A 10,117-nucleotide genomic window follows, 5' to 3' on the forward strand; every position below is an offset into this window, starting at 1 on the left:
AACTATTCTCAATGGTAAAGGAATATCTGGGGGAATCAGTATCCTGGACTTCAACCAGTACTACAGAGCAACAGTGTTAAAAAACTGCATGGTATTGGCACAGTACCAGACAAGTGGACCAATGGAATAGAATTGAAGACCCAGAAATGAACTCACACACCTATGGTCACTTGACCTTTGACAAAGGAGCGGAAAACATCCAGTGGAAAAAAAGATAGCCTTTTCAACACATAGTGCTGGTTCAACTAGAGGTCAGCATGCAGAAGAATGCAAATTGATCCATTCTTATTTCCTTGTACTAAACTCAAGCCCAAGTGGATCAAGGACCTCCATGTAAAACCAGACACACTGAAACAAATAGAAAAGAAACTGGGGAAAAGCCTTGAGGACATGGGCACCAAGGAAAGCTCCTGAACAGAACACCAATACCTTACACTCTAAGATCAAGAATTGACAAATGGGATCTCATAAAATTATAAAGTTTCTGTAAGGCAAAGGACACTGTCAAAAAGACAAAACAGCAACCAATAAATTGGGAACAGATCTTCATCAACCCTATATCTGACAGAGTGCTTATATCCAAGATATACAAAGAACTCAAGAAGGTAGACTCTAGAGAACCAAATAACCCTATTTAAAAATGGGGTACAGAGCTAAACAAAGAATTTTTACCTGAAGAATTTCTAATGGCTGAGAAGCACCTTAACAAATGTTCAACATCATTAGTCATTAGGGAAATGCAAATCAAAATAACCCTGAGATTTCACCTCACACCAGTCAGAATGGCTAAGATCAAAAACTCAGGAGACAGCAGGTGTTGGCAAGGATGTGGAGAAAGAGGAACACTCCTCCACTGCTGGTCGGATTGTAAGATGGTACAACCACTCTGGAAATCAGTTTAGTGGTTCCTCAGAAAACTGGGCATGACACTTCCGGAGGACCCTGTTATACCACTCCTGGGCATATAGCTAGAGGATTCCCCAGCATGTAATAAGGACACATGCTCCACTATGTTCATAGCAGCCTTATTTATAATAGCCAGAAGCTGGAAAAAATCCAGATGTCCCTCAAGGGAGGAATGGATACAAAAAATGTGGTATATTTACACAATGGAATACTACTCAGCAATTAAAAACAATGAATTCATGAAAATTTTAGGCATATGGATGGAAGTGAAAAAAATATCATCCTAAGTGAGGTAACCCAATCACAAAAGAATATACATGGAATGCAGTCACTGATAAGTGGATATTAATTAGCTTAGAAGCTCTGAATACTCAAGACACAATTAACATATCAAATGATTCCCAAGAAGAAGGAAGGAGAGGGCCCTGGTCCTGGAAAGGCTTGATGCAGCATCATAGGGGAGTACCAGGACAGAGAAATGGGAGGGGGTTGATTGAGGAATGGGCATAGGGAAGAGGGCTTAAGGGACTTATGGGGAGGGGGAACCGGGAAAGGGGAAATCATTTTGAATGTAAACAAAGAATATAGAAAATAAATTTAAAAGAAAACTATTAAGAATATTTGTGAGGAACTTTTTCCATAATTCCTGGATTATTCTATGTACTTCAGAAAGAAGCATTGAGGAGACAAAGGTTCAGTGCTAAACCATATTCTATCCAGTATTGGAGAAGACGTGGAAATTCAATTCTTAGTTTTATTCAGTTGACTTGTGTTGTAGCAATTCTACATAACCAACCTATTAAAAATTATATACATATGTGCAGGCAAAACATTCATTCATACCCTACAAAAAAACAAAACACAACAAAAAATTTACAAAGAAACAATTATCCATCTAGTTTGACAAGGTACTTGCATAAAACTGTGAAAACCTAAAACACATGAGGATAATCTGGATCTGTGCTTTTAAACATTCCTAAGGCTAGACCATTTACTATGGTTCCTCATATTGTGCTGACCAAACCATGAAATTATATTAATTGCTCCTTCATAACTGTAATCATCACCTGTTAGTTATCAAGTGTAAATAACTGATATGCAGAATATCTACTGTATGGCCCTCATGGAACCATGGCATACAGGTTGAAAAGCACTTGTCCAGAAGCAAGCTTCTTCTGGTACCTAGGGTAGCATACTGCATAGCTATATATTCTTTATTTACATTTCAAGTGATTTCCCCTTTCCTGGATCCCCCTCCCCGAAAGTCCCATAAGCTCTCTTCTCTCTCCCTGTTCCCCAATCAACCCCTTCCCACCTCCCTGTCCTGGTATTCCCGAGATTGCTGCGCTGAGCTTTTCCAGGACCAAGGGCCACTCCTTCCTTCTTCTTGGGCATCATTTGATATGTGCATTGTGTCTTGGGTATTCCAAGCTTCTAGGCTAGTATTCATTTATCAGTGAGTGCATACCATACCCAGAGGATTCTTCGGCATGCAATAAGGACACATGCTCCACTATGTTCATAGCAGCCCTATTTATAATAGCCAGAAGCTGGAAAGAACCCAGATGTCCCTCAAAGGAGGAATGGATACAGAAAATGTGGTTTATATACACAATGGAATACTACTCAGCAATTAAAAACAATGAATTCATGAAGTTCTTAGGCAAATGGTTGGAACTGGAAAATATCATTCTAAGTGAGGTAACCCAGAATAAATAAAAAAAAAAAAAAAAGAAAGGTTTGAAGGTTTCAAGGATTCATCCGGCAGACATCAGGTTTACCCCTCTTCTCTTATTAAGCCTTTCAACATGGACAACCTTCCCTGCCTGTTTAGTAGACATTTACCTGTCAGTGTGAACTGATAGTGAATCCATCAAGAAGCCTAAGTCTATTACCTCCATCTGGACAGAATACCAGTTCTATTCCTGTGTGCCTGGATACACAATTTAACTTCATTTCCTCTTTACAGTCATTGTGGAATCAGTTTTTGGAAGGCAATTGCCCTTTTGGTCTCTCTCCATGAATAACATTCCATTGCACAGCATCACCAGGCTTTTTCAACTAATGCCTACTTATTAGTACTTGGAGTACATTTCAAACATCCGAAAGTGGCCAGTAGATTGACTCAGAGCATAACATGCCTTACTTCCCAATATGAAGATCTGAATTCTCTCTGGGGATTCCAATAAGTTGAAAGAAGAAAACCAATAACCACACGGTGGAGTGTGTCAGGGACTCCTCTGTGGAAGACTGTAAGCTTCTGGTGTTGGTTTCTTCCAAGTTGGAACTCACTGTCCTCTCACATGAGCTACATTCTTGAATTTTAATCATACATGAGATAAAAAGATATTTCAGTGAATAAGAGTACTTGACTTGGAATTTCAATAACCTGAGTCTGGATCTTAGAATACAGCGAACCTCAGGTCCAAAAGCTGTATCATTTTGTTTTGTGTTGAATTAATTTTATGTCCAGCCACTTCACTGAAGACATTTAGGTGCTGTAGGAGTTCTACGGTAGAACTTGGGAGTCATTTATGTGTTGTATTGTGTCATCTACCAATAGTGATGGTTTTCCTTCTTTCTTTTTCAATTTGTATCTCCTTGATCTATTTTAGTTTTCTAAGTGTGCTAACATATCAAGAACTGTAGTGAATAGGTATGGAAGGAGTGGACAGCCTGGTCTGTTCCTCATTCCAGTGAAATTCCTTATATATGTCTCTCCATTTAATTGGATGTTGTTTCTCACCTTGCTTTTAATCGTCTTTAATATGCTTAAGTATGTTCCTTGTATCGCTATCTCATCAAGAGTTTTATCATGAAGTGGTGTTAGATTATGTCAAAGGCTTTTTTGCTTTTTCTTTTAGTTTTTTGCGTCTAAAGAGATGATTTTGTGTGTGTGTGTGTGTGTGTGTGTGTGTGTGTGTTTATTTGTTTTTCAGTTTTTTCCTATGGTGGACTATGTGGGCAAATTTTCCTACATTGAATTGTTCCTGCATCTCTGAGGTGAACCCTAATGAACCAAACCCTATTATGGTGTTTGGTGTTTTGTTTGTTTTGTTTTGTTTTATCCTGTTTTGGGGTTTCATTTGTGAGCAATTCATTGAGTATTTTTGCATCAGTGTTCATGAGGAAATATAGTCTATAACCATATTTCTTTGTTGAAACTGTGTGGTTTGAATAGCAGAGTGACCATGAGTCATAAAATGAATTCAGTAATATTCCTTGTTTCTAAGTTTTGAAATAATTTGAGGAGAATTGGTATTAATTTTTGAAAGACTCACAGAATTCTCTGCCAAAACTGTTGACCTTGGGCTTTTTTGTTTTCTGCAAGATTCAATGACTGCAGTACTTCTTTCAAAGTGGTAGGTCTATTTTAATTGTTATCTGATCTTTGTGTAATTTTCTTAAGTGGCATCTGGCTAGAAAATTAACCATCTCATTCAAATTTTCCAATTTTGTGGAGTACATGTTTTTGAAGTAATACTTAATGATTCTTTGGATTTCCTTAGCGTCTGTTATCATGTCTCTCTTTCTACTTCTAGTTTTGTTACTCTGAATATTCTGTTTGTCATTTACTTAGTTTGGACAAGGGTTTGTCAATCTTGTTAATTTTCTCAAAGAACCAAATCTTTGTTTCATTGATTCTTTATATTATTCTATTTGTTTCTATTTTATTGATTTCATACCTTCATATGGGAAGGATTATTTCCAGCCTTCTATTCCTCTTGTGTGTGTGTGTTTCATTATTTCAGGTGTAGACCTTCTAGGTGTGCTGTTAACTCCCTAATATGAGATCCTTCTAATTTCGTTATAAAAGTTCGTAGTTGCTAGGACCCTTCCTCCTTGCACCACTTCCATTGTGTCACATAAGACAGGGTTTGATTTGCAATCAATTTCTTTGAAATAGAGAAGTTATTTTTCTTTCCATTTTTTATTGGTCATTTGTTTACATTTCAAATGTTATCCTTCTTCCCAGTTTCCCCTCCACAAACTCCCTATTTTCTCCCCCTCCCCCTTTCTCTATGAGGGTGCTCCCCCACCCACTCACCCACTCCTGCCTCAGTGCCCTAGCATTTCCCTACCCTGGGTCATCAAGCCTCCACAGGATCAAAGGGTTCCCCTCCCAGTGATGCCTGAAAAGGCCATCCTCTGCTACATAACCAGCTGGAACCATGTCCCCGCCCCATGCACATTCTTGGGTTGATGGTTTAATCCCTGGGAGCTTTGAGGTTCTGGTTGGTTGGTATTGTTCTTCTTCCTATGGGGTTGCAAACCTACTCAGCTCCTAGACTCCTTGCCCTAACTTCTCCATTGCCCTAATATCTTCTCTGCTCAGCTCATCTGCTGTTGGCTGAGTATATCTGCATCTGTACTGGTCAGGCTCTGGCAGAGCCTCTTAGGGGACAGCTATACTAGGTTCCTGTCAGTAAACACTTATTGGCATCAGCAGTAATGTCTGAGTTTCCTGTCTGCAGAAGGGATGGATCCCTAGATGGGGCAGTCTCTGGATGGCCATTCCTTTAGGCTCTGATCCACTCTTTGTCCCTGCATTTCCTTTTGACATGAGGAATTCTGTATTAATATTTTTGAGGTGGGTGGATAGCCCCACCCTGCAGTAGATAGGCCTGCGCCTATCTACTGTATATGGTCTCTACAGGTTCTATCTCCTGTTTGTTGAGTATTTCTGCTATTTCCTCCCTGTTGGGTCCTGGGAACATTTGGAGTACCTGGTATGAGGAACTTTCTAGTGGCCACTCCAAGTTCCCAACTGCTACATACCTCTTTTCAAATTCTGAGCCTCTGTTCTTCTCCCCAATTTCCTCCCATATTTGAACTGCCCCTGTCCCTTTCTCTCCTCCTCCTCTTTTCCTCCCAGATCCCTCACTCCCTCTCCTTCATGGAGTTTATTTTCTTCCTCACTCTGAGTAGGATGGTAGTATCCACACTTTGGTGTGATCATCTTTCTTGGCTTTCATATCATTGGTGAGTTGTATCGTGGGTGTTCCGAACTTCTTTTTGACTAATATCTACCTATCAATGAGTACATACCATTTGTTGTTCTTTTGTGAGTGGGTTACCTCACTCAAGATGATATTTTCAAGTTCCATCCATTTTCCTGTGAAATTCATGAAGTAATTGGTTTTAATAGCTGAGTAGTACTTAATTTCTTTATTTCTCCTTTCACCCAGTGTTCATTCAGTAGAATTTTTCTGTGACTTTATATGTGCAACATATGTGAACACATATGTCCATATGTATCAGAAAATGATGAAGTGTTAATTCTTCCTTTTAAAGCATGTATTAACTATGCAGAATAATGGAATTTGTTATAACATTTTCATATATGTATACTGTATTCTTTCATCATATTCATACCCCATTACTATCTCATATCCACTCATTCCTCTGATGCTTTCTTCCTAGCATTTGTTCTTCTACTGACTTGCAACATCAATTTTGGTGTTTTTTTTTTCCTCAAGTTTTACTTCTGTCACTTTATTAGTTATTCAATAAGTTTTATAGACTATCTTGATCCTTTTCAATCCCCCTCATAGATTTCTGGGAATTTCCTTTTCTCTGTGTTTCTAGCTTATCCCAGAGATCCTGCAATCCACCCACCCCAGCCAGTGCCAAGATTCCTGTTGTCTCTCCCAGGAATCTCTGCCTCCTTCTTCCCCCCAGCCTGAACCCCGTTCCCATTCCCATACATGAACCCATTCAATAGCCTACACACACACACACACACACACACACACACACACACTCACACACATACACACACACACACACACACACACACTCACACACACACACACACACTCACAATGTCCATTCTAATTCCCTTTCGTAGTGAGATTCACAGATTCCCTCCTTAAACCTGCTGTTTAGAAGCAGGTGCACCAGTCAGTTGAAAGAACAAGAGGGAACAATGTACTTGGTGACTCTCTGTTTAAGCTTTATCCTCCTAGAATTGCTGGGGATTACTTGGAACCAACTCAGGAGACATACAGACTAAGAAGTCAAAATTTTATTTTAAGTGTGTTCAAATAATTCAGAAGCATGGATAAACTCTAAAAGAGCAAAAACATGAATGAAATGGGAAAGGAAACGGTAAGATATCAGAATAACAGTAGAAATGCTAAGGAAAACCTGACCTGAAATGATGCTGCAAGGAAAAAAATAGTAAGTCAAATAAAATCCTGAGTAGAGAGCCTTATCAAGAAAAGGGAACAGGATGGGTGTTTCCATAGTGTAGTGGTTATCCCATTCACCTAACACACAAAAGGTTGCCAGTTCAAAACCAGGTGGAAACAGATCTCAATTTTTCACATTGTAAATGCTTACATAGAAGAAAAGGGAACAGGAAGAAAACAAAGAGTGAGGGATGGAAGTCAAGATTGAAGAACTGGATAATGTAGTAAGTATCAATAATAAATCGAAGAGAAAAATATGAACAAAGACTGGAGGAACTCTAAAACACCACTAAAATATCTGACCTTCAGATTATAGGCATGGCAAAATGAGAAAACTGTGGTGAAGGCCTGGAGAGTATTTTCACATTTTTTTTCTAAACCCAGAAAAGAAATGCTTGTACAAGAATTCTGCAGAATTCCAAATATATAGAACCAGAAAAGAAACCCTCTGTGCCATATAAAGTTAAAATATTAAAAACAAATAATAAAAGAATGAGCGATTTTATTAAACTAAACATGTTTAAACTCTTCAAAATGTGAAAATATAAGACCCAGCATATGGACCTTACCAGATCCTTAAAGAATAACTAATACTAACATTCCTCAAATTGTTCCAATAAGTAGGTAAGGAAAGAATGCTTCCAAATTCTTTTTACAAAGCCAGTGTTTCCCTTGATGCCGAAACAAGACAAAGATTCAGCATAAAAAACAGAATTATAGGCGAATCTTCTTGATGAATATAGATGCAAAAAGGCTCAGTAAAATAGTTGTAAACTAAATTCAAATTAGTCTTTCATACCTCACTCTCTGTTTTTTGCCTGATCCATTCTATTAATGAAGCTTTCTACTAAGGATTTTATTTGACTTATTAAGTTTTTCAAATACATTAAGATCATCTACCGTTATTCAATCAGCTTTATCCCAGAGATGCAGGGGTGGTCCAACATTACAAAACCAATAAATGTAATGCACTACATTGACAGACTCAAAAAGAGAACCACATGATCATTAAAATCACAAAAGGCCTTTGAAAAATCTGTCTCTTCAAAAATAAAAGCCCTAGAGAATCCTGGAATATAGAAGGCTCAGCAATAAGATAAAGGCTCAACACGCCATGCCAGTCATGCTAAATGAATACAACCTGAAGCATGTCCAAGCAAACCAGAAACAAGACGAGGGCGTCCATTCTCCCCACTTCTGTTTAACATAGTGTGTGAAGTCTTAGCTAGCGGAAGACAAGTGAAGGAGGTTAAAGAAATATAAACAGGAAAAAATTAGGTCAATGTATCTTATTTGTAGATGATATGAGGCTATACTTAAGACCTACTAGAAAACTCCTACGGCTGATAAATTCATTCATCAAAGAGCAAGATACAAATTTACACCAAAAACCAGTGGTTTGTTTGTTTGTTTGTTTGTTTGTTTATTTATTTACATCCTGAACATTGCCACCCCTCCTGGTTGGTCTTCCCCTCACAAAATGACTCCCTCCATGTCCCCTCACTTTCTCCTCTGAGAGGGTTTGTGCCCCTCCCCCACTCTCCTAACCTAATGCATAGTCTTTTCAGGATTAGGTGAACCCACTGTGGTCAGACAAGGCACTCCTGTTAGGGAATGGATTCCACAGCCAGGCTATAGCTTTAGGAATAGCCTCTGATCCAGTTGTTAAGAAATTCATATAGAGACTGTGGGACCTTGTAGGGCCATCTGTAGCCTGGTTGAGCAAGGCTCACTTGGAAGACCCAGTAGAACAAGGGACAGAACCTGTGAGCTATGCTCCCAGACTGCTGACTTGTCAACTCCATAGTCCTGTGGCCAACAGTCATGTATGGCCACGCCCCAGGCCCATAGCGTTCTACCTAGACTCCATCCATTCCTACAGTCACCTGGCTACAACCAGGCTTTCCCCCACCCCACCACTGCCAGGTAACCCAGCCCATTATTAAAGAAGGCTCCTTGCCCCTCCTTGATCTCTCTGGCCTCTTCTCTCTCTCTCTCTCTCTCTCTCTCTCTCTCTCTCTCTCTCTCTCTCTCTCTCACCTCTCTTGCCCCTCTCTCTCTGTTCCCCGTCTCTCTCCATTCTTTCCCCTCTTTCCACATGGTCAGAGCCATCCCTCTACTCTTTCTCTCCTTACTTTTCTATCTCCTTTTCTCTTCTTATCTTTCTATAATAAAGCATTGAAACTGTGCACTGTCTCTTCTTATCCAAACCTGCAGTGTAGAAGCATGGAGCAGGCCTCAGCATTTCCAGCCACCAAGAAAGGTTCCAGCCTCCTCTCAGCCAAGCTTCCTCAACAGGTACCCGGGAGGTCCATGCAAGAATGGCCCCACCTTCTGAGCAGGGACCTCCCTCCCCACTAGCCAGGCAGTCTTGTGCTCTATACTACCCTACTCTCCCTACCCCAGTGCGAGTGTTCCCCTATAACCTATATTCTCCTATGCGGGCTCCACCCCCACCCCCACTTTATTTTCCCACACTGCACATCTGCTACACATATGCCAGAGGCCCTGGTCCATCCTTGTGCGCTCTTTGGTTGGTGGCCCAGTCTCTGAGAGCTCGCAAGGGTCCAGGTTAGTTCTTCCTATAGAATTTCTATCTCTTCAGGGCTGCCACTTCTTCCCCTAACACTTCCATAAAAGTGCCTGACCTCCATCCAATGTTTTGCTGTGGGTATGTGCAGCTGTTTTGGCCAGCTGCTAAGTGGAACCTCTCAGAAGACAGTTATGCTGGTTTCCTGTCTGGAAGCATAAGAGAATATCATTAATAGTGTCAGGGATTGGTGTTTGCCCATGGGATGGGTCCATTTATAAGAAACAACAAACATACCAGGAAAGAAATCAGGGAAACAGTACCATACCTAATAGGCTCCCAAAATATCTTAGAATAAATCTCACTAAAGAAGAGAAAGACATAAAGAAGGAAAACTTCAAGAAATTGGAGAAATAACAAAATTAGAATGACCCACCCCATGCTCATGGACTGGCAGGATTAATATTATAGAATGACCATCCCATCA

The sequence above is a fragment of the Apodemus sylvaticus genome, chromosome 13 (genome assembly GCF_947179515.1).
Source record: "Apodemus sylvaticus chromosome 13, mApoSyl1.1, whole genome shotgun sequence".
Taxonomy (NCBI): domain Eukaryota; kingdom Metazoa; phylum Chordata; class Mammalia; order Rodentia; family Muridae; genus Apodemus; species Apodemus sylvaticus.